This window comes from Ctenocephalides felis, unplaced genomic scaffold (assembly GCF_003426905.1).
Source record: "Ctenocephalides felis isolate EL2017-DRISC unplaced genomic scaffold, ASM342690v1 CF-g0.4_SCAFFOLD_01886, whole genome shotgun sequence".
In the NCBI taxonomy this organism is placed as follows: domain Eukaryota; kingdom Metazoa; phylum Arthropoda; class Insecta; order Siphonaptera; family Pulicidae; genus Ctenocephalides; species Ctenocephalides felis.
The window spans coordinates 90904025-90929635 of NW_020538040.1; the positions used below are offsets into that span (position 1 = coordinate 90904025).

The 25611-nt window shown below is 28.9% G+C and overlaps 1 protein-coding gene across 2 annotated transcripts in view; it reads left to right on the top strand.

Annotated features, from left to right (window-relative positions):
• LOC113378001 (beta-arrestin-1) overlaps positions 1 to 25611 on the top strand; it is a gene marked incomplete at its 3' end in the record, with an annotated part of 290018 nt that overhangs the window by 41475 nt on the left and 222932 nt on the right. For both annotated transcript variants that reach the window (XM_026618488.1, XM_026618489.1), the window contains 1 exon segment: positions 16233 to 16297.

Below are 25611 nucleotides of genomic sequence, written 5' to 3' on the forward strand. Positions count from 1 at the left end.
GAACGTTATATAATAATTTGGTGTCATTTAATTTCGATCGCAATTACTCTAAGATTTACTATACTCTATCATATGTATTGTTATATTGTATTAACCGATTTATTCCGAACGAGACCCCCAGGAGCGAATTTTTTTTTTGTTTAAATTGTTCATTTTTAATCAAACTTGACAACTACGGAAATCACCCAATTCGTAAGCAAATTTGCATAAATGAAATGATTGCACACCGTGTCAGAATATTTTTATTGCGAGCGGATTGAATACCACGTGTGCAGTGTAAGGTAAAATAAAAATACATCATTAAACTTGATGAACATTTATTAAAAAAAATTGATAATATAAAATTGTTCTATTGCTTTCAATAATGAAGAATAGAATGTAATGCAAAGAAATTTTTTAAGAAATAGTAAAAAGTCAAAAAAATAAGTTGGAATAATGAAGAAAATAATATAAAGAAGAAATAAATTTTTAGAATAATGTGTAAAGGTAATAAAATAAAATAAAATAAAAAGCCAAAAAAATAAGTTGAATAATGAAGAAAATAATATAAAGAAGAAATACATTTTTAGAAAAATGTCTAAAGATAATAAAGTAATGTAACTCAGTGATGAAAAATAAAATACAATTTGTAAATACATTTTTAGGAAACACCACAGTGATCTGAAAATAATTATACATTAGTTCCAAACATAAATTATACATTAAAACCAATGTCAAATTTAGTTTTTCTGTACTTTACAGATACTATTAATTAAAAAAAATCTTATCTCGACGACTATTTTACTAAGAATAATTGCTCATTATTATTGCACACACGGTGTGCAAACGGTCTTATAGCATCAGAAAGCAATTGCACAAACGTTGTGCAATCGGTCTCGAATGGGTTAATGGTTAAAATAGATACTAAATTGTATTTTCCGCGGAAACCGAATTTGCTTTACCGCGTGCTCTACATATGTTTTTGCTGCGCACACATCCTATTTTCGGTATTGTTTCGGATGCTTTGTTTGCCGCCCATTCCCTACGTTCGCATCACATCAAGTATCTCCAGTAACAGCTCCTACATTGGTATATCGTTAATTTCAAGTACTTTGTATTAAACTCGACAGAGTAAATTCATGGGGGTATAATACTAATCAAGTAACGAAATTCCTGGAAAATAAATTAAACAAGCGAAACGAAATTAATTAATATTCGACTCTGGGGTCCAATTTTTTAGGTTTAGTGGTGTACTGCCATGCATCGACTTATTTGATAAAGTAATTTTTTGTTTTGTTTTGCAGTGCACTACATAAGAACACATTATAATTTTTTTTTTTTTAAGTTACAAATGGTAAAAAAATCGAAAATGAAAATTTTTATATATCTTTACGTTTCAAAGGTTTCTGAATATTTTGGCATACTTTAGAAAAAATGGATGTATGCTTGTGTATGTGTGTGTTATGTATGCGTGTATGTGTGTGTGTGCGGATACAAAGTTTCGTCGACGATTTCGGAAACACCGATCAACCGATTTGAATAATTAAAAAAAAAATCGATTTGTATTGATGAGGAGACGTGCTGATTAGTTTTTGGCGCAGGCAGGTGTAGCCGTTCCGAAGATACGAGCAAAAAGTGCGAAAAATGTTAACTCAGTTTTTAGGAGAACGGAGCGTCCGATTTAAATAATTCAAAAAACATTTTACTTGTATTGACAAGATGAAGAATTCATCAAATTTTCATGACGGCAGGTCTAGCGGTTTCGGAGATGCGGAGATTCGGAGATGTAAAAAAAGTAAAAAAAAATGCCATTTGGCGGTAAAAAATGATCATTAGACATATGCACATCAAATTATCACATATTTTATAGAGATTTTAACAATAAGTATAAATTTTGTTTACATTCCTATGGGTTCCGTACCAATGTTCATCCGTTAGACGGCGACGCGGCGCTTAGGCGCTTTGACAGTTCGTCTCTATGCAGTTAAAGCAGTACAATTGCTTTGAAAAAAAGTTCAGAATTTCCAAAATATGTCAAAATAAAGAAAACATCTTTTTTCGAAAAAAATTTTTTTTTTTAACTTCCCGTAGGGCAAGTTATAGTAATCGCAAAAAAATCAAAAATGAAAATTTTTATATATCTTTACGTTTCAGAGGTTTCTGAACATTTTGGCATACCTTAGAAAAAATGGATGTATGTGTGTGTGTGTGTGTGTGTGTATGTATGTATGTGTGTGTATGTATGTGCGGATACAAATTTTCGTCGACGATTTCGGGAACACGGATCAACCGATTTGAATAATTCAAAAAACATTCGATTCGTATTGATAAGGAGACGTGCTGATTAGTTTTTGGCGAAGGCAGGTCTAGCCGTTCCGAAGATACGGGGCAAAAAGTGCCGAAAACGGTAACTCAGTTTTTAAGAGAACGGAGCGTCCGATTTGAATAATTCAAAAAACATTTCACTTGTATTGACAAGATGAAGAATCGATAAAATTTTCATGAAGGTAGGTCTAGCGGTTTCGGAGATATGGAGGAAAAAGTAAAAAAATGAGCCATTTGGCGGTCAAAAATGATCATTAGACATATGCACATCAAAATATCAGATATTTTATAGAGATTTTAACAATAAGTATACATTTTGTTAACATTCCTATGGGTTCCGTACCAATGCTTATGCGTTAGACATTGACGCGGGGCTTACGCGCTTTATATTTTATCCCTATGCAGTTAAAGCAGTACGATTGCTTTGAAAAGAAAGTTCAGATCTTCCACAATATGCCAAAATAAAGAAAAAAAATTTTTTTTCAAAAAAAAAAAAATTTAAAAAAAAAATTTTTTTAAAAAAAATTTTTTTCAAAAAATTTTTTTTTCAAAAAAAGTAATTTTTTGTCCAATTTATAGTTTCTCAAAAATCTTATTTTTTCAAAGTAAATTTTTTTTCAAAAATGTTGATCGTTTTTTAAAAAAATAATAATTTTTGGTACGGGAAGTTCCAGCAATTTGCCTTAAGGCACGATGCCCTAATTGCCTTAAGACAGAATTCCACTTACAGCTAGTTAAAGTAATTTTTTGTCAAATTTATAGTTTCTCAAAAATCTAATTTTTTCAAAGTTATCTTTTTTCAAAAATGTTAGTCTTTTTAAAAAAAAAATAATTTGGTAGTGTATCTATATTTTGAAACTCGTTATTCCTTAATACCTTCGATTTATGGAAAAACTTAATTTAAATTATAGTTTAGAGCAGTAGTTAGATTTCTTCGACTTTTTCTACTCACCATCAGTATCACGATTTTCTACAATATTTCTGCTTCTTATTGATATTCCCATGATAATTTATACAAGTGACTTGTTCTTATCATTAGAACTAATTTTAAGCATTTGCCAACATCGTCAGCTAATTGCAAGTTTTTTTTGCAAATAAACACCATGCTACGAAAGCTCAGACACCAGTTTTTGGTCAAATGTTTACGTTGTGAAAAAATACGACTTAGTTTTTCCCAAGAAATCACTCATAGGAAAATCACTTCATTGAACAAAATAAAATCTAGAAGCATTTTTATAAAATCTAAATCAGTATTCGAATTTAGTAATGTATTTAATAAAGATTTTTGCTAAATGATAACACATTATTGTTGCATTAAGGTATGTAATTTGACATTTTCTGTAAACATGAACATAATCCTTATTTGAATTTTTTATTTTTGCAATTATTTTTTTGCGATATTCAATATGCAATAAACCAGGCTTTTCTACGCTTCTGCGAGCATATAGATAACTGTTTTAATATCGATTCCATTCAAGAATGATAACATGATACTGTATCGATATTAATGATAGTTCTATTTATATCATCTAATCTCCAGGATTTTCCGAAATTTTCATATTTATTATTGTTGTTTGAACACACAATTCATGTTCCTATATTTATCACATATATATTAATTACACTGTTTTGATGTTAATTTGTCTAAACCTAAAATACTAAATTAAAATACTAAAATAAAATTAAATCCCTAAATTACTTATTGTGAAATTCTAAAATTTGAGTGTAAAATTCTAAAATTGTTTGACGTATATTATTTAGTATTGATTCTTCTCTTGCAAATAGAAATCAGGCATGAAATTAAAACGATTACGAAATATAAGCTTTTTATGCTATTTATTTAAGGATTATATGGAACAAGTAGCTTTGTTACCAAAATAGGTCAATAGATGATAGGCCAACAGCAAATGCTTTATTTTATTTTTTGTGTAAGTTAAATTCGTAGGTATCTTATATTTGTGACCTATTTTATATGGTTCAACACAAATATAGGTTTTGTATTACATATTTTGTCACATTTTTTTAATAACTTTCTTAAGAACAGTTAAAATTTCCATATAAATTTTTATATAGTGTATACATATATGGCTTTTCTCATCTAATATTATATTAAAATCGCTAAAAATGCATTCTTTTAAAAGTTTTATGAATTAAGACCTTTAAGAAAGAAGGTATGCGTATCGGTGCATATCAAGTTTTTAGAATAATCATAAATACTCTTTCAATATATAATTAATACCTTGCTTACGATTTACTAAAATAAGAGGATTTTCAAAAAAAAAATAATAATAATAACGAGTAAAAGATGGAATAATGGAGTTAAAATATAGAGTTCTGTAACTTAATGAAAAGTTTTTTAGTTTGCATATCTAATGGACACTAAATGAACTATTACACTCTCGGACTAAATTTTTTAATATTTATAAAATTTACATTTTAGAAATATTTTAATTCGTTGATAGTTCATTTTATTCAAGTAATTTTTTGGATCAAAATTAATTTTTTTTATTAACTTATTAACTTTTAGAAGGTTTCTAAACATTTTGGATACCTTAGAAAGAATGGATGTATGTGTGTGTGTGCGCGCGGTTACAAATTTTCGTCTATGATTTTGGGAACACAGATCAACCGATTTGAATAGTTCAAAAAGCATTCAAATCGTTTTGGCAGGGAGAGGTCCTTTCTGGCAAAGGCAGGTTGAGCCGGTTCAAGCATACGGAACAAAAGTTCACAAAAATGATAAATCAGTTTTTGATAGAACGGAACGTCCGATTTGAATGATTCGAAAAATATTTCATTTGTGTTGACGAAACGAAGAACTGATTAAAGGGTATGGGCGCATTGCCATACAGAATCGGCCCCACCCTGGTATTTAAATAATTTATACGCCATTTTATAGGTCTGAATGATAAAAACAGATATACCAATTTTCAACTTTGTACCTCATCTTATGGCCGAGATATCATTGAAAATATGACAAAGTGGCCCCTTCTTTCAAACTCACTTTTTGGCGTAACCATGGAAGATATCAGAAAAATTTTTACGTGATTCTACTCACATTGACTCAGACCACATTATGTAGAACAATCGATTCCAAAAAATCGTTTACTATTAGCTGAAAAAGACAAAATAATTTTTCAATTGATTATTTCGGGTAGTGCATTTATTTGGACCACTTTCTAATTAGCGTTATTCGAAAGCCCATTGTTTTTTCTTTGAGTACTGCAAATATTGTTCAAATCAATTTAGTGGAACACATTGGGAAATTGAAAAAACCGGAGCCAGTGCACCCGCGCGCAACGCAAATAGTACCCTGCAATTGCATAGAGTTCCTTCGGACGCAAAGCAGTGCGCGTTGCGCCGAAACGATTCCTCAGAAATTCTGAATGCGAAAATATTTATTTTATAGTTATATGATATGTATACATATAAATTAATGATATAATGAAACATTGTAGTTTCAACAAACCCAAAAACTTTTTTTTTGAATGATAGTTGTAACATTGTGACAATAAAGCCCTTATTGTGACCATTCTTTATCAGTACTACAATTTCGCAGTCATTTGATGTAAATATATATCTCTAATAAAATATAGCTGAATGTACTTTGTATAGTTTGCTATGAAAAATAAATAAAAAAAAATTGGTGTAGAAGCTTTATATATAGTACTTCAGTAATTTACAAAAATTATTACTGAAAGTATTCTAATAATCATTATTTTTATAACATAAAATATATTAATTAATTTATTTCGAAAATTATATTATTTATATAATATTTGTATCTTTTGTGTGATTTATGAGAAAGATTGTGTTTTTTAAAACTAATTTTGTATTAGCTAATTCGCATCTATTTATAATATAGCCACAATTTAAATGCATTTAATTTCAGTATATATTTTTAACTTTCCGTACAGTAAGTTATTGTAATCGTTCAAAAATCGAAATCGAAATTGTTTGCACATCTTCACGTTTCGAAGGTTTTTGAACATTTTGGAATACAATAGAAAAAATTGATATTTGTCTCTGTATTTGTGTTATATTTTGTGTATGAATGATGTAATGAACAGTTTTTAACGAATACAAGTCGAAGATACGGAGCAAAGATAGAAACCGAGTTTTTAAGAGAACGAGAAATCCGATTTAAATGATTCAAAAAATCTTTTGCTTTTTTGGTACACAAGATTGTTTATCAAAAAAACACATTTTTTTATTTCTCAAAAATTATTATCTAAAATAATTCGAGTCATATAATTTAATTTCATGCAATGAAATTTCGGGTCAAGCAATTTCATAGATCCCTAAAACAAAGTAAAAAAAATGGGATAAAATAAGTCATTTGGGGGTCAAAAATGATCATTAGACATATACAGATCAAATTATTAGATATTTCATAGAGATTTTAATAATAAGTACAAATTTTGTATTACGTTTGTATGGATTCGGTACCAATGTATACTTCTATGCCTCGCTCTGCGCGCTTTGATATTTTGTATCGCGATTGCTTCGAAATTAAGATCAATATTTTCATAAAATTTCAAAGTATACAATAATTTTAGGTTTTAAACATTTAAAATTTTTATAAATTTAAATTCTCAGTTAAATTTTCTTTACGGAAAGTTTCAGCAATTTGCCTTAAGGCATCGTGCCATATACGACTAGCTTTATTTCGTAACATTCACTCGTCTTTTTTATTTAAGTTCAAATAGTTCGTTTAAACTAAGATGTTCTACCATGCATAGATTTTAAAGGGAAGGACAAAAAACGTTGCAAATATATCGCAGTAGTCTGTCAACTCGTTAGTGTGCGTCGTATGCAATATTGTGTCAGTTGAGCGCTTGCAATTTCGAGGAAACGGCGTTTGAAGATATTCATTTTATGCAATATCAAACGTACTTTTTACGTCGTAGAAATATATGAAATTGTTTGTTATTTGAAATATGATCACGAATTTCCATTTGTCGTTCGGAAGTTATTTCATTAAATCAAATATATTTGTACACTACAACATATTTTACTCCTAGATGCGTGGGGGGATTCGTAGTACTGTATTGCGCTTGTAAGATGATATTGGGATCCTGACAGTTATAATGGAGTTCACGAACATGATGATGAAATATTCCATAGTGAATGAATATATGGAACTGAAATAGAACTTATAAGGGTGATGAAAAGAATTGTTAATGAACTATGTTCATTTAATGCGACAACTCGAAACAGGTTTCCTGGAAATTCATTGTATAAAATGTGGAATACGCCATTTAATTACATTATTTGAAATTTCTGTTATTAATACCTGTAGAGCAGTGGTTCCCAACCTGGGGGTTTCATTTCACTGATATCACATTGCAAAATAAATACGCATTTTGTATCTCCGTATCTCTAGTTTAGTTAGATTGTTTATTATAATTTATTAAGTATTCTAGATTTTATATAAATAATAAAAAATATTATAATATATTATAAATTAAATTTTCAAAACTCGTTTTGGCGCCCCCTAAGGCGTGCGTACAGACGTACGTTGGTTATCAAGAGACAAAGTTGTAAGTAGGGTTTACGTATTACGAGAAGAAATTGGATTGTTTCTTGAAAATCAGAGAACACAAAAAGAAAAAGAATATTTTGCCAAAATTAGAGACCAAACATTTGTTCTCTTTCGTTCAAATTTGTGTGGTTTTAATTATTTTAAATTAGCTTGGGGTAAACTCAATTCCCATACTTGTTCACAGGGGTAGTGACATTGAAAAGGTTGGAAACCACTGCTGTAGAGTAAGTTATAGCAATCGTAAAAAAACATCTGTATACATCTTCATGTTTCAAAATCTTCCGAACATACCTTAAAAAATGCGCGTGTGTCTGTATTATGTATGTGCGTATGTTTGGATACAATTTTTTCCACGATATCGGTAGCGCGTATCAACTGAATAGAGTGATTCAAAAAACATTCCATTCGTATTGATTGAGTGAATAATGGATTACATTTTTGCAAAGGCATTTCCAGCGTTTTGGAAACACGGAGTAAAAAGAGCAAAGAATAGCAGTTTTTGAGAGAATGCTTCATTTTTCGAAGTAACTTTATTTAATCTTAAATTACTTAATGTGATATTTTAAAACGTATTGTTTTTAAATATATTGACGAGCATTGTTTCGTATCGATTCTTCTCACAAATATTGTTTTATTATATTTTCAGTTCTTTATGTTACAACATTTGAAAATAATATAAAGATATGTATAAACAATTTTCAGAATTTTTGTTATTTTTGACCAAAGAATTACGATAGTTCTTGTAATTGATACGTGATAAAATTATCGTATTTTTTGAAAAATTATTTTAGAAATTGGTTCCAAATTATTACATATCAGTATTAGCTTACCTAATTTACTTAAATTGGTGTTCTTCTGTGTCATTAGTATTGATTTTGAAATTTAGTCCATTATTATTCTAATTTCAAAAATAAATTGTTACATTAAAATCTAAACTTCGCTGTCCAACTGTTAACAATTGTGGCCTGTATCATGCAATCCTTTGAAACTGTATAAAATGTTACTATGATATTACTATTTTGATTATTTATTCCGTTCGAAAATGATTTATACATATCTTGCGGAAATCAAGAACTTGAATCAAGGTCCTATTTTCTCGCTTTCATACTTCATTTATGAAAGTCATAAAATATCTTGGATTTTATCCAGTTGAAAAACTTTCATAGAAAGAAGTTAATAAAATAAAGAACATATATAATTTAATGAACACATAAATGATGGACAATATGATTGATTATTACAAATATTCAATATTGCTTTCTAATCTATTTAATAATACTATGTTTGCTTTGATAGTTATAGAAATTATATATATATATATATATATATATATATATATATAATTTCCATAACACTATATACACTTTGCGTAGGAGTACGATTTCTACATCCAAAAAGAATATTGAACATAAAACTTTCGCTTGAATGCTAATAATATTTGAAATGATGAGTTTGTAACATTTTTCATTTTTCTATACGTCTCCCGTTCAATAGTATAAATATTATATGTAGTTCAAAATTTGAGTCAAGCCCAATTTCATTATTTTTGATTACCAGTTCCAGAATATGCGATATAAATGTTCTATTATGACACAATTTAAGGCATATTCCAATCTATAAGTGTATGATCAATAATTTTCTATTCAAACGCTGCTTGCTGTCCTCTTAATTCAATTATTTCTTTTCCACGTACCGATCAATTGGCACTTAATAGGAGAGTAATTGCAATGACATTGAAATAATGAAATATTATTACGTTGCGCAATATCGAAATATTATTCTGAAACAGCACTATTGGCCTTGTGATAAAGTAACCGCCCCTACGAATTTTCTATTTTTTGTCCAACTAGTTCAATAAGAAAACTCTCAAATCACGATTTTGTGCAGCAATATTCAGTAGTATCCTGAAATAAGTTAGAATATAACAATATTTGTAGAAAACGACAACAATTAATTTCTAGTTATTGTTATCGTCGAAAAATCAAAATTGTAAATTTTTGCATATCTTGACGTTTCAAAGGTTTCAGAGCATTTTGCCATACCCTAGAAAAAATGTATGTGTATATGTGGATACAATTTTTCGTCGACGATTTAGGGCGTACAGATAAACCGATTCGAATGATTCAAAAAGCAATCGATTCTTGTTGATAGATAGACGTGCTGATTAGTTTTTGACGAAGACAGGTTTAGCCGGTTGATTGTGCTTTGCAATCCATGTAAATATTTATAAATGTCATCGTCCAATTTATAAACTCTTATATTTTTTATAAATTATGAATAATGAAAGTTGCAGTATTTATAATAATAATGTAATACAGTATTTATAATGAAATTTCTTGAATATTTTATTATGATACGGGAAGTTCCAACAATTTTCTTTAAGACACTATGTCATGCACCACTATTTTTAAAATTTATTTTGTTCTAAACTGTTCTTATCATCTGAAAACTATTCCTATCTTCTGGAACTAACTTTAACCCTTCTCCTACAAGAGTGTTTTCAGCAAGAGTGTCGCTGCTGAACTTGCCATGCACAATATATTTTAAAATATTTTCATCATTATCAATAAAAAGGTGTTGAAAAATTTAATATTTCTAGTCTAGTTTCTAATGAACTAGACATTACTGGGATTCTCAAAAGTTTAACTCATAGTGATAAATCTTGAATCAAAGGCAAATACATGTCGTCCATGGACGACACTCGTATGCACAGGTAATCAAGTGGACGTCGTGTATGGACGACACTCGTAGCGAAAGGTTTAATACAAAATCTTCTGCTTTCAATGAAAAATAAGATAAAGTACAATGGAAAATGACTGAGTTTGAACTTGTTGATCGATTTTGTTTCATTTGCTCGTGAAACAGTGAGTAGGTAAATATTGTGGCTTTCAAGATTAATGTAATACATTTTATCGAATTGCAAAAGCCATTCAATTATTTCACTCATAATGTCGATGGAAATATTGTACACTATTTCCTGAGTATGTTATTATTTCACCATGACGTTTGTCCAAACTCCTGAACAGTAAGGAATTGCTTTCACAATTCGGTTATTGACATTGATAAGTAGGACTTTGTTTTACTGCACACGTTTTAGGCAGGATTATTATCGATATCTTTTGTATCAAATACTGATAGTATTGATTTACGAGGCACAATGTGGAAAGTTAGACCAGAGGTCATATAATTATGAATATATGAGCGAAGGTGTGAGTGTGGGTCAAGCATTTAGAGATCTTCTGAATATTACAGGGAAAAGGTCGGCATACTTGTTATATTTGAATAACACAACTTGAATAACAGAAAATATTGTAATTTGATGTTTGGCAAAATGTTATTCATATACAGGTTACCCTCGAGTAACACGGTAGTTACGTGCCAGGACTAGTTAAAGGGGGTTCAAACATTCGAAAATGCATATTATAATTTTACACATACATGTAACATATTATAATTTTATCATAAATATTTATATATTTAATAATTTTTATCCGTCACAACAAACATTAAGTTCTATCTAACACAATCGTTTTCTTTTTGCCTTCATCCAAGATATCTTCATCTTCTTTTTTTTTGCAAAAAGTCTGATATTTGCAATTGCTTTTAATAAAATGATATTTATATATTTCTTTGCAGATGCAAAGCACGTGCAGTTCTCTTTATTAAAATTTTGTGCTTATTTTATTTGAAGAATCTAGATCTTTTTCCAATAGAACGCACGCGTTTCAATAAAAATTGTCAAATGAGATATCTTGTGTATTAGTTTCATCACATTTATTGATATAATGTTCGGCTATTTCACTAATTTTTTAATAGTATAAGTAGAAGGTTAAAGGGAAAATAACCCATTGAATTACTATTATAATATAGTATGTTGACATTTGAAACCACAATTATTACATAATATTAATTAATTTCTAATGTATAATCTAATTTATTACCTTAACTTATCTAAATATATTGTATTCAGATTGTTATATATAGCAATTAAGAGAAAATATAATGGGGTTGCTCAATTAATTCTCGAACCGTGTTGGAGCGAACCCGTGCTTTAAAAGTACTGTGTTATAAGGGGATGGTCTCAATTTACAAACCGCGTTATAGCGAATCCGAATTATAGAAGTACTGTGTTATACAGGGGTAACCTGTTGCCGCTTAGAGGCATTATATGGCACGAGTAAATCAAATTTGGTAAAAGATCAGAGGCTGTAAACACTAATCATTTTTGCTATTCACTTGTTTTTTTCATTTGGATTCTCGTTGGTAAGTTCGTCTTGAGTCTTTTACTCTCTATTTGTTTGAGTGTTATCTATTTTTATTGAGAAGAAATAACTAATTTCATCCAGTGTTCTTTATGTGTTTGGAGCCTTTCGTTTCGTCAGAATTCATAATCCTTGCAAGCCGATTGTTTCAGACTTCAAACTGTCGACTTCGGGCGGCCTTTACATGAAAGATAATCTCACTTTTCTGAATTTAGTCAGTTTTCAAATCCACGGAGTACCTATTGGATTGTATACAATAAACTATTCCTAATGGATTTAAACAACCCCTATCTTCAACACCTGCAATTATAGTATATTATAAATATGTGCATGCTTACTGATATGCATATGCATCATCATCATTTTGGTTCATCAACATGACTTCTTAACTTTATATGTCATCGTCCTTGATACGTCCGTTTTGAGTGTTTTACTCTTCATTTGTTTGAGTGTTATCTATTTTTATTGTGAATAAATTATTAAATTAATTGCATCCACTGTTTTTATTGTGTTTGAAGTCCTTTCCTCAGCATTCATAATCCGAGCAAGCCGATCGTTCCTGACTTTAAACAACTATTGACTGATGGGCCGCCTTTACAAGAAAGTTAACCTCACTTTTCCGAATATACTCAGTTTTTAAATCATCGGAGTATCTATTAAATTGTGTACAATGAACAACTCCGAACGGGTCTAAACCCATTCAACTCATTTTATCCTCAAAACTTGATTATAGATATATGCATTCTTGCTGATACGCATATGTCTTATAATCTTAAGAGCTCATCTTATCTCATAACTTCTTAAGTTCACCTTTTTGTCGTCATCCTTAGCAAACAGATATCTAACATCCATGGCATTTAATGTATGTACACTCGAAAATTGATGTCATAGTAAAGTAGAGTACAACTTACGGCTTGAGTTTATGTTGCGTTCTAAACACGGTTTACTACAAAATTGCGGATGCGTGGGCGTATTATTCCCGCGAGCCGCACACATAGCTAGCGAATGTAGGACGAGACACTCCTAGTCACGTTGCCAATTGATTGATAAGGGTTAAATCATTTATTAATAATCTATCTTATTAATAACTTACTTTCTGGGTTTCCGTACACGAAATAGTGTTGCATGTTTATTAAGGGGGGGAGCCTGCGTTAGAGACATAAAAAAATCGCTTTTTTAGAGAATGTTTAGGGAAGAAAATAAATGTTTAATCGAAACGAAACTTTCGGGTTTTATTGTTATCTATTTCAACATTCTTCTCAATTTTTTTCATTAAAATATATGTCATATTGTGATGGGTACAAGAATTTTACCGAGGCGCCACGAACGTGCATGTGTCGTTGGGCAGAAAAGATGCAGGTCACAATTTCCATCCGAAAAAAAAAACAAAACAAATTTATATTTTCAATAGCATAGATTCTAGTTGAACCTAAAAAAATCAGAAAAAAGTGAGAAATTCATCAACTTAAAAAATAATGTTTTTTGATAAAGAATTTCATTTTAGATTGTTTGAAAAGTGGGTTGATTATGACTTTATTTAAAGATTTTTTAGGTTCAACTAGAAGAGAATTTAATCCTGAATACAATAAAGTTGTTTCGTTTCAGGTTTTTGCATGCTCGACGCCTGCTCACTATTATTTTGTATCTCCGAAAATAATTTGAATTTGGTTCTGAAATTTTAGGGATATATTCTTGGCTAATTTTGGAAGACATTTTTGCAAAAAAAAATATCGATTTTTTATGATACAAATGTTTATTTATCTGTCAGGGATTTTATTCCTAATCACCGTGCAAGGCTTATTGGGAAAAACTTGTTTCTTGTGTATATTGAGTATTCATAACCTGTTACAATTTTGGTATAAAATTGTTTGTAATTATTTATTTAATATGTAGTATGTAAATTTAATTAATGTGTATATTTGTGTCCAAGGTTGTCGGTGGTTTGTAACCACAAAGTAGCCCTTTAAATCCTATCCCGGGAGAATATAGTATTATGCAGTGGTGTTAGCTATTTTTATTTGAAATCAGAACTTTACGCCGTATGAGCTGTTGGGCTGAAACTTCTCTTTATTTCGTATCTTTAGATGGTAACCCAATGGTTAATCCATCTATATTTGATGATTTTGTTATTTGAATTTATCTAATAGGACTGACTTTTTATTGGTGGAGCAATGCCGGCTGAGGGCTATTTTTACTTGGAAACATTGCAATCTATATTTTCAAGGGAAAATCGTTGTCACTGCCGCCTGACAACACTTTGATCGAATTGCATCTCAAACCCGGGACCTCTGAATAAAGTACCGTCACTCTAAACCACTTATCTACTGGCGAGCCTATTTGAAAATACAAATCTTTTTTTTAATCTAAAATAACTCATTACACGGGGATACAAATCCTTTCGTATCTAAATAAAGAAAACAAAAGTCATAATTGTCATTTTACTATTCTTGAATTTTTAACAAAGTAAAAAAAGCAACTATTGTTCAAACAAAATTTTTAATCCTTTTGCTACGAGTGTCGTTCATGGACGACATCCATTCAACTACCCGTGTATACGAGTGTCGTCTATGGACGACATTTGCGTGGCGTGCTGTGTGTACGGATGTCGATCTTTGCTTCAAGATTCATTACTGAGTTGAGTGAAACTATTTTTCGACACAATTTTGTTGATAATGATAGAAATAATTCAAAATTATCGTTGTGCGGTAGACCCTCTCGTAGCGAAAGGGTTAAAGATGTCAAGTTGCTTTTTCAAATTATCTAAAATAGTCAATTGCCTTTTAAATAGTATAAAAACAAAATTCCTTAAAATCTGTGTTTGAGATTGCTTTAAATTAGGCCTGAGGTTATGTCAAACTATATGCAACTACTTTGCAATTGCAATTCATTACACTATACATCATTTTTTATATTAAATTCTCATTTAATATAAATTATGTATTTAATCATTTCTGGACATATAAATTTATTGAATTCTTACATGATAATAGGTCTTTCAAGAAATAAATATATTCTATTTACAGTGAATTCCATTAATATTAAGTTCTCGTTCAATTGAATATTTTGAAAGTTTATTGGATGTCGACAGCAATTCGGTTATACTGGAACTATAAATAAGAACTTATGGTCTACGAACTGTAAAAGTTTGGTGTGCGCTTACTTCCTTCGTGAAAATTTTAAGACTATGTACGTAAAAGCGGCTCCTTGCAACTCAAATGGTTTGTAGGAGGTACCTGTGGTATTATACATAATACATTTTAGACAATAAAAATAAAATAAAATTTTGCGCCGCAATAGCGACACTCGTATAAAGTTTTATGAAGATAATAAAAAGTGTCAATGTAACGAAAGAATTCTTCATATATCGGAATTGTATGACACGGTGAAAAATCAGAAAATTCTATGGCGTTGAATATTATTATACACTGAGTTATATCAACTATAAAAAGGAAACGTTAGTTTCATACAGAATGAAATATATCAGTCTGTGTTTTCAATGAAATATTTATTAATAGAACGCATCAATGAATTTATAGATTATAAATAATTCCTGTTAATAATACCTAATTCGATCATTAATTTTATACATCAATTATCTGTAATAAATCGGAATGCCAGCAATTTGTTTATTATTGCATCTAATTAAAATTTTATAGTAATTGCTAAATTACGCGATTATATCATAAAGCTGTGAATACTACTACTAAACACAAATAGCATTCTGAATTTCTGACAAATAGATATAAGTGGAAAATTTTATAATTATCATCATATTTTTTTTTTTAACGTCAATCAGAAGTAGTTGTCGTAAACCTTCTTTGTAACAATGTGCTTTATAGAAGGGCTCCGAAACGTTGTCCTATCCATATGCTATATACTTTAGTATTAGATTACATTATATTAGATATTTATGATGATTTGTTTTAAATTTTGTGCGACATTCCCCGTGAATGTCCATTTTAGATTTATAGTGAAAATTTTTAAGCTATGTTTTTAATTGAAAACGGTATCAAACCTGTTGGTTGAAAGTTCAAAGCTCACATCACTAAACTTCGGCAATCCTTTTTATCTTAATATTATATAATAGTGCTATTGTTAATTTGGGTTTTTATTATTTTCAGCTGTAAGAACTCGATCGATGAACTACTACTTAAGCCAGTGTTCAGTTAACGAGTAGTGGATCGAAGTAAGTAGAATAATTATATTATATTAATAATTCAATAGTTCATTTATTTATATGTAATTGATGAAAATTATTTTTAAAGAACTCTCTCTCTCTCTCTCTCTTTATATAAAATATGAATATATGAATATCTCTCTAAAATATGCCGCATATGAATATATGTCAATTAAGCATTATGAATTATTAAATATAATAAATCAAAATAGTCAATATTGTCACGTCGTAATAGGATAAAGTATCTCATTAATCATAGTTTATGAGCAGAATCGGCTATTTTAGTATTTCCTATTAAAATAGACAGGTTGAACATTCATCGAATTAATTATTACTGATGTATTCATTCCATTCTGCAAAACTTGTTCTCAAATTTTTGCAGGAGAAAAGACTTTTTTTCGTTATTTTTATTTGTAACAAAAATATTTAATTATTATTATCACTATATATTTATCAAATTTAATTATTCAATTTATAGGGGATATACGGACAAAATGGTATATAGGGGCAAAATTATACATAGTCTTATTTTTAATAACATTTCCGTGACTGTATTATATGAAAAAAGGTACAATAATAATTCCGTCAGATGTTGAGTGTCATTGTTACAGTCTTGTCAGTTCAAATGTATTTTGCGCCATGAAAAGTCTATTTCGAGGGTGTTATTCTCATGTTTTTTGTGGGAACTTATTTCTTGATATTCGTAATTATTTCAATCAAGTACTAGCGGTTTCGATCAATTTTATAGCAATAATCATGTACATAGTTATTGATAAGGATTAATTATTCGATTTTGTTCAGTTTCGGACAAAATGAAATACTTACACAAAGGACAAAATGACCATAGTACTGTTTTGCAATTATGGTTCAAGAAAACAAATTAAAACCTGTGGAAAGTGATTGGCTTTTAACTTTTTCTCCAAGTATGCAAGATATAATTGCCAAAAACAGACAAAAAATTCATCGGTAAATGAAGAGACTTGCATTTGTTGCAAAATGCTTCATGTGAACTGCTTACTCAAAAATTAGAATCTCAATACATTTTTACCCTGTATGCCATTACCTTGTTTGTCCGTACTATATGGACAAAATGGTTTTTGTAATAGGTTGCATATTTTCTTAATATATATTTATAGTTCCTACTTAATTAAAATACTATCTTACTGGTAGTCAATGAACCAATTATGAGTAAAAACGATTGAGGCATTAAAAAGTAAAACACGAGATCGTTTTGTCGATACTTTCCAATTATATTTATAACACGAATTTATTATAATTATTTAATTCAGCATTAATCAAATATTTGTTTTAAATAATTACCTACTGTGAGGGTTAATTATTGAAATTTGAATTATTACTATTTTGAAATACATGATTTTCATTACTCTGATTTTATATGTCGGTATTATATATAGATTCACATAATGATACTTTCCTGAATATTGTTCGTATTTGCTTACACCAATAATTAGAATGGAACTTTCATTCACATTAGATTCAATATTTAAGGAACCGTGGGTGAATAATTAGGCGAGTTCATCAATTTGTGTACCAATATGATTTGAATTATTTAGAAGCAAACGACAAGCGCTTTTGTTTGTTCGATAGTGCATCTACATATGAAACCAATTATTAATTTTGTCCAAATATAGCTTTATTATAGACATATCGAATATTTCATTGTTCCTTCTGGGCGTATGTGACGTTTTATTGATAGATTAAATATTTATACATACCTCCCCATTGTTACAGTTGCCTCACGTAGTCTTGATCAGCAATTTCGAACCTTTTCTCTCTTTCCTCTAGCGCAAATAGCTTTCTGTTATTTGGTTCACTTATTTCTTGTTATCGATATCTGCAGACTGTTGTATATTTTATCAGGACTTTGTGACATAAAAAACAGGAGCACGATCAAATCTTCTCACAATCAAACGTAATTCGATACTGTATATAAAATTGAACAGTTTATAAAATATGCTGTTTATAAGATATGCTTATATATAAGAGTACGTCTTATTTTTGGAAAGGTTATTTTTCTTCCAATTATCACGTTGCCATGTAATATTATTCATTTAATTAGATAATTAAGGGATTCTTATTGTTAGAGACTCGTTTTTTACATGTTAATCATTCAACTCAGGATAGGGTGAGGCAGGTTATGATAAATTTGAAGCTTTCATATTAATTATTGGAATTGTTTTTTTAGTAAAAAACATTTGGTTCCAATTACACACAGCATTGGCATACTATACTATATATACTATCGTGCTATAGTTTAAATAAAGACATAAATTTATTTTCAACATACTTCGATTATAGAAATAACATTTGGCTGACGAAAAATCATTTCTAGAAGGTGGTGGATTGTGCTGTGCTTTTGAAAAACTTGTTTTTGTGAAATATACAGATTTCTTCTGCTCTTATTTCTATGGGTTTATGGGATTTTTGGGGCCCTTATTTCTATGGGTTTATGGAGCTTCTCAAAATACTGAAATACGAAAATGATTTAAATATGTCTGCCCTGCGACCTTCCACCTTTTTGGAATTCAACGGTTGAAGTTTGTGTGACTTGTTTTAAGTAAGAATGGATTAATTGAGTTTTCAATAGTGCAAAAATCACTCGATTTGTATTGAAAGTGTTTAAAGTTCATGGGGGTTGGTTATGAAAATACAGTAAAAAGAATGAGTACCAGAAATGTATCTTTGACATAGATACATTTTATCTAAATATTTACATTACACTACATTGATCATAACAATTTGTATAGTTTTCCACAAAATTACAGTTTTTTGCTCAATTAATATATCCAATTGAATAAATTTTGAAGTTGCATTTTGAAAGCATCTGGTAAGCTGGTAAAAGCGAATATCGGATGATATTCACTGAATATAAGACACGAATCTTTGATCGTTAATTATTTTGTCAAACATATTTTGTAAATAAAATTTAATAGATGATTTTTTAAATTCTATCAATTTTATCAATGCTGTCTATTCCCATCTCCTTGATTTTTGGATATATAAATGGATAAATGGATATATCCTTGTGGATAATTTAAATTCACTTTATCTATTTTTCTACATAGCAACCGTATATGGAAATCTAACTGAATAAATTACTCTAAACAGTTATCGGATCTTTTAGGAAAAGTGATACTTGAAGAGGGAAAATATAAAAGAAAAGGTACTTTGGCATGTCCGTGTCCAGTGTTGCGTAAATATTTCATAAAGGATTTATTTCTACATCATAGTGCTTATTGGGACTTATTTTTGCGACCCGAATTGAAAAGGAACTTATTATAACATATTACAATTCTAAATCGTAATATATAATTCGTGTATTTTTCTGTAGAATTATATTACTAGTAATCGTCATTGAGGTTCATATTAATAATTTTAACTTGATTTTTATATATTACGTTTTCGTGTTGTTTTCGTCTAAAACTGGAGATGTAACTCTGTACATATTTAATATATTAATTTTTAATAAAATATTCTGAACAAAGTTCTAAAAAAATTCAATAATAAAGTGTATTCAACTAGTTATGATTTTTGACATTTGCTCCAATCTTTAAATTAAGTGCAGCGTCTTTCAACTGATATATTCCAACTTGGAGACATTTCAATTTCGAGTCTTAAATGATTTTCATATTCATTTTATATATCCTAATAAAATGAATATTCAAAGTGTCAAAGTGTAATTTGTAGTCAAAATTTAGTTAAAACTATGTTGAATGACTTCATGCAATTTTCTTAAAAGCGTATTTTTCCCGGAAATATGGTTGTAGAAATGTAGAAATACTACTTTAAATGTACGACAGTAAATTAGTAAGGTTGCTTCTTACTTACGCTATATGAAACATGCCAAGCTTTTTACTTATTGTATAGGGAATTTTTAATTTAAATTTATTATTGTCTGATAAATTAGAAAATACTAAAAAGGGAAGTCTTTGTATCCGAGAAAGCGTTAAAAATTGTCGAAATGATTTTATTAACTACTGATTATTAGCGTTTATCAAACATAAAAAATAGCAAAAAAAACATTAAAATTTAAACTTATTTTATCAATATTTATTACCTATGCCTTCAGCCACAATTTATTCGATTTTGTATTTAAATATAATTATCTGTATTCTTTTGTTTGTTTATTTTGAGATCTTACCCAATTAGAAACTGTTATGGTAAACCTTTATTCTTAATTAATGAATCAAGCATTATTTCCAGTTTATACATGATCCAACAAAGGTTTTTAGAGCCAAACAAAATGATAAAATATTGGATTTCATCGGAATTAATGTCGAAAGCGGCTTGTTTGGCTCCACTCCCTTTCGACGTGTACCCGTCCTTTATTTTCAACTGATAACTGGTATCATATCATAAAATAAAACTGAGTTGGGTAAATAATTAAGTGATAATTTTTTATATTACTCGAACTCTAAGGGCTTCAACTTTTTCATATTTTGCGGTTTAAAATGCTAGTATTACTCAATATCATTTGATTTTATATTTGAACTGATATAATTATATATTAATGAATTATATAATTAAATTTGGTTTTGTTTTTTTTTTGTTTAAATGCCGCAATTAGTCTATGGCTTCAACGAATAAATAATTCATACATTACGCTACGTGATAGTAATTTATTTTACTGGTGTTATGATGGCTTTTAAGTAATTTGAGAACACTGGTTCCGCAAAATGTAACAAAACAGCTTTAGTTTTTTACATATGCCAATGAGCTAGTTCTAGCTCAAATAACAATAAAAAATTTATTTAATGACTTTAAAAGTCTCTTTATATGATTTTACAACAATTGTCAATCATCATGTGGATGTCCTACCTACCACTCTTGATAATGCTCCTTCATAGTCTTGATGGATGTCTTGGTGGATTTTCTCTTTCTGTGTTTCGCTATCATTTCGGAGTTTTTCCAAAAAACTTTCTAAATGAGAGTCTGCGGAATGAATATTGATGCTCATGTGGCATCCTACATTTTTTAAATTGTATTGCATGCTTTCGACAAGTTCAATAAAGTTAGTGAATCTTTTGTTTCCCATAAAATTTATTGCGGCCAAAACGAATAACTCCTTGGTCTTCTTCTTGATTTTATTCACAGAATTCACGAACCGTGGATTTTTTATGAGTTGCCTAATTTGGGGATTATCGAATATATCAGTTTTCTCTTTCTGTTTTTAACGCTGGTCTTTCAATGTTCATGGTAAGCGGAAGATTTTCATTTCATGTTGATGTTCAATTTGTTGTTTAAGTTTTGTTATGAGGAACTTCATTATTTTTAAGCTTTACTAGTTTCAAATCTGTTTTATTGTATGTATATGCCAACATAAGTCTACTTAGTATGCAAGATAATTTGTTTAGTAAATGATTTTATTTATTTTAGTAATTTTGCATTAAAATGTGTGTACAATATAGTTCGAAATGTATATATGAGAAGGTTCTACAAAGTGTGAAAGAAACAAAGTTTATTGGATTAGAATTCAGTACGATTCTATATAAAACGATGCTATCAAAAGAAAAACCAAAGAAATTTAAACGGCAAAAAACGCAGGTTATTGACATTTTAGTTATGAAGAAACATAAATTTGTATTTCTATGTTCTATGTAAATAATTTGAGATAACTCTGGGATATTTCTTTTTAAATGAAATCTATATAGGATGGTAGAGCTTTTTAGATCCAATATAATTTTATGAGGGATAAATTAAATTATTAGTTATTCCAACTCTGTTCTTATGACGAAATACTAGATCAATGTTATATACGGTGTAATCTTTATAAAAATGTGGCTATGAAATTTTTATTTCACATGGACTAAATAATTTAGCTATTATTTTGTGAAAATTAAAAATGAACTTGTTTGCTTGTTGGCTACCCCATACGCAGGGTAAAAAGGGACATATAACAAATTTTTAAAAAAATATCTCAATACATATTTCTATAATAAGGAATAAACTGCGAATTTTACTGAACATTGTTTGATAGTTGTTTCATTCGTGTCGTGTGTTGTGATGAAGTTGATTTGGTTTAGACAGTTTAATACTGAAAGTCAAATTGGACCTTTATGTACCCTACAAATTTAATCCAAAATAAATTATATTCGCGACCGGTAAAAAACTGACTATTTTGCGACAAATATTGTATTATTGTTCTGAAATTTAGCATGCGCAAATAAACAAACATGCCCGAAATACTACTGTAGTATTCAATTTTATTGTTCAAGTAGTATGGTAAAATATTAATTATAATTAGTAATCAAAATTTATATCATCATGCATGAAACTGATAAATAATTTAAATTATTTCAATGCGTATTTTTATTGCTTTATATTTTCAGTTATTTGTGTGGGAGCATTAACTAATTGCTTGTAGACCGCAAACGGCGCTTTTAGTACTGAAACATTACATTTCGTTTTGAAATTCTAAACGTAAATTTCTCTTGGAAAACTTCAAGCTTTTGCTGTATACTGTATAGAAATATTTATTCAAAACTTTCCTAATGTGAATTCAGTGTTCCTATCATGTATTTTAGAACATTGTTTCTGCTCCTGTGTGAAATAAAATAATGTATGTGTACTACTTGATATTGCTCTTCTATATCAACCATCTTTTATGATCAGAATATTCGAATTAAAATATATTTTTAGCCCTTAATAATTTGTTCATAGATTTATTTTAACAAATTACAAATGCATCAAAATATCCAATGTATATTCAAAATACATGTTAATTAAATATTGTAGGTTTATCCTTTATTATTTTATCAGTTTAACAAATTTTCGGACATGTTGTTTTACTTATTTTCAATATTTTATATATTTCGATGTTTTATGAAAAAGTTTTTATTTCAAAGTTCTCGTTATACAACATTTCTAGTTTCACAAAAAGATAGAGAAAAATAACACGTCAAAACATTCAAACGCACATGCATATAAAAACATTTATATCGAAACTTTATATCCGAACATAACTAGGTATGCAAACAATCATTTATTACATTTTCAAAAAAATTTACTTTTTTCTGTTTTTGATTTTCCCATTTTTATATCTCTAAATTAACAATTTAAATTTAAAGTAATTACTTCAAATTTATGACTAAGCATAAATTAAATATTAGGCGATGAAAGCGTTTTAAAGCAATTGCTAAAGAATACAATTAAGTTTTTTAACCAGAAAACATAATCTAAAAATATTAGTTGTTCTTGATTTTAAATTATATCTTAGGGGGCGTCTTTCAATCACTTGAAGGTTTTAGAGGGAGGGGTGTTTGACAAAAAATCACGAAATGTCACGTGGGGGAGGGATAGGTATAGTAAGATATCCGTTGTATTTATTTTTACCTGAAGTTTTTAGAAAAATCCAAACATTTTCAAAAAAAAGTTTAAAAATTTTACAATTTTTTTCGTTGTAACTAAAAATACACGTGATGTTTGATAGGTGTAGTGATATCTATTTTTTATTAAAAATATATATCTAAGTATGTTTCCAATTGTGAATATACCTTCTCTGGCATTGCTGCATTTAGTTTAAGATCAGTTTTAGAGAAATTCCATTAATGAAAGAAGAATGAGCTGCCTTCTAAAAAAACGACGTTATTATGGAGAAGGTTTATCACAGGAACTTTGTTCTGTTTTGCTCCAAAATTATGGAGTTGTTTACTACAGTGATTAAAAATATTGATATATTTATTCATATAGTTTACGAATGCCTAAAATTGCCTAAAGCTTTGATATGTTATTTGATGATATATATGATTTGACTGACCAATATGTAGTATTTGTTTTCCGTTCGGTATTATTTAAATTTTATTTATAACATTTGTTTTGCGATAATTGTTCCACTTGTGAATGAAACCTAATTAAAACGATCGTTAATTAATTTTAGATTGTATATATTTGGAATAATTTTTGAGAATGCTATAACTGAAATAAATATTTTACGATATTAATTAAAATTATGATTTCTGATATTATAGAGCAATCACAGTTATTGATAGAACGCTATAATTTCTAGAACGAAATTATATATAAATAAAAAAAATAAACAAAGATAAAAATAGGCAAAAAACAAACAAATATAATATTTAAAAATATAAATGACGTAAACAAAGAAGAATGTAGGATTTTTTATAATAAGCAATTGACCATGATATACAACTTTACATTAAGTCCATAGGCAGTTCTTGACTATTTATACTCATAAATGATATATTTAGGTTTTTTTAAATAGATGCATTGATACTTAGTACGTAGTAGTTCTAAATATTTTCAGATAGTTATTGCTTCAATTCAGATATTCTTATTTATCTTAAATAAAAATAACTTGGATATACATAGTATATAATGCTTACGATTTCTACACTTTAACAATGATATCGTAATTATACACTTAATATAGTAGAAATACGGACAAAATGGTATATATAGACAAAATAATATAGTGACGTTTTTTAAAAATTGGCTAGTTTTATTAACGTTTCCGCGACTATGTAACATAAAGAAAGCTCACAATCGTGCCTAAAATCAGAATTGATGACAAATGAAAAAAAATTTTGAATAAATGACAAAATTTTTAATCTAGTAATTCTTCTGCACGATACATAAAATCTTACAATTTTTAGCGTTTCCTGGCCCTTTCTACTTCAAATGACTATTGAGTATTCACTTAAATGATCTTTTACAGCAGTATTTTGCCAACACATTTTCAGATATTTAAATTGCAAACATGGTTGCAGATTACCCAAAGGCAGTGGGGAAGAAAAATGTTTGCAAATTACTGAATTATACAAAAAATTAGAGATAGTTTAAATTCACAGATACTTTAATAGAAACTCAATAGTCATTTTAGGTAAGAAGGGCAAGGAAAAAGAAATTACAAGTTTATTATGCAGAAGTTTTACTAGATCGGAGATTTTGTCATTTTTTAATTTTCGTTTTCAATTTTGAAACCTCCAATTTTGATTTCAGATGTTCAACGGTAAAAACTACATTGAAAAACGTAATACAGACAATTTTTTATTTTGTGGATCTGTGTAATTGATTGAAAAATTTTTTGAATCGTGTGTAGTTTTGAAGCAATATTTGTGCGAATCATCCTATTGAATCATAGAAGGAACAATCGGAAGATTTGAGCTTGACGACAAGTAGTTTTATTGTTGTGATGCCTGTCGCAAGTTTTAATGGTGTAACGGCATCAAAGCGCCGAGCGTCTAGCGGCTCGCTGTCGTTCTCGGCCGTTCCTGATTTTCGCCGTGAATTCAATACAGCCAATTACGGTCAATTTAGAAGCACAGCGACGTTATATTCTACTT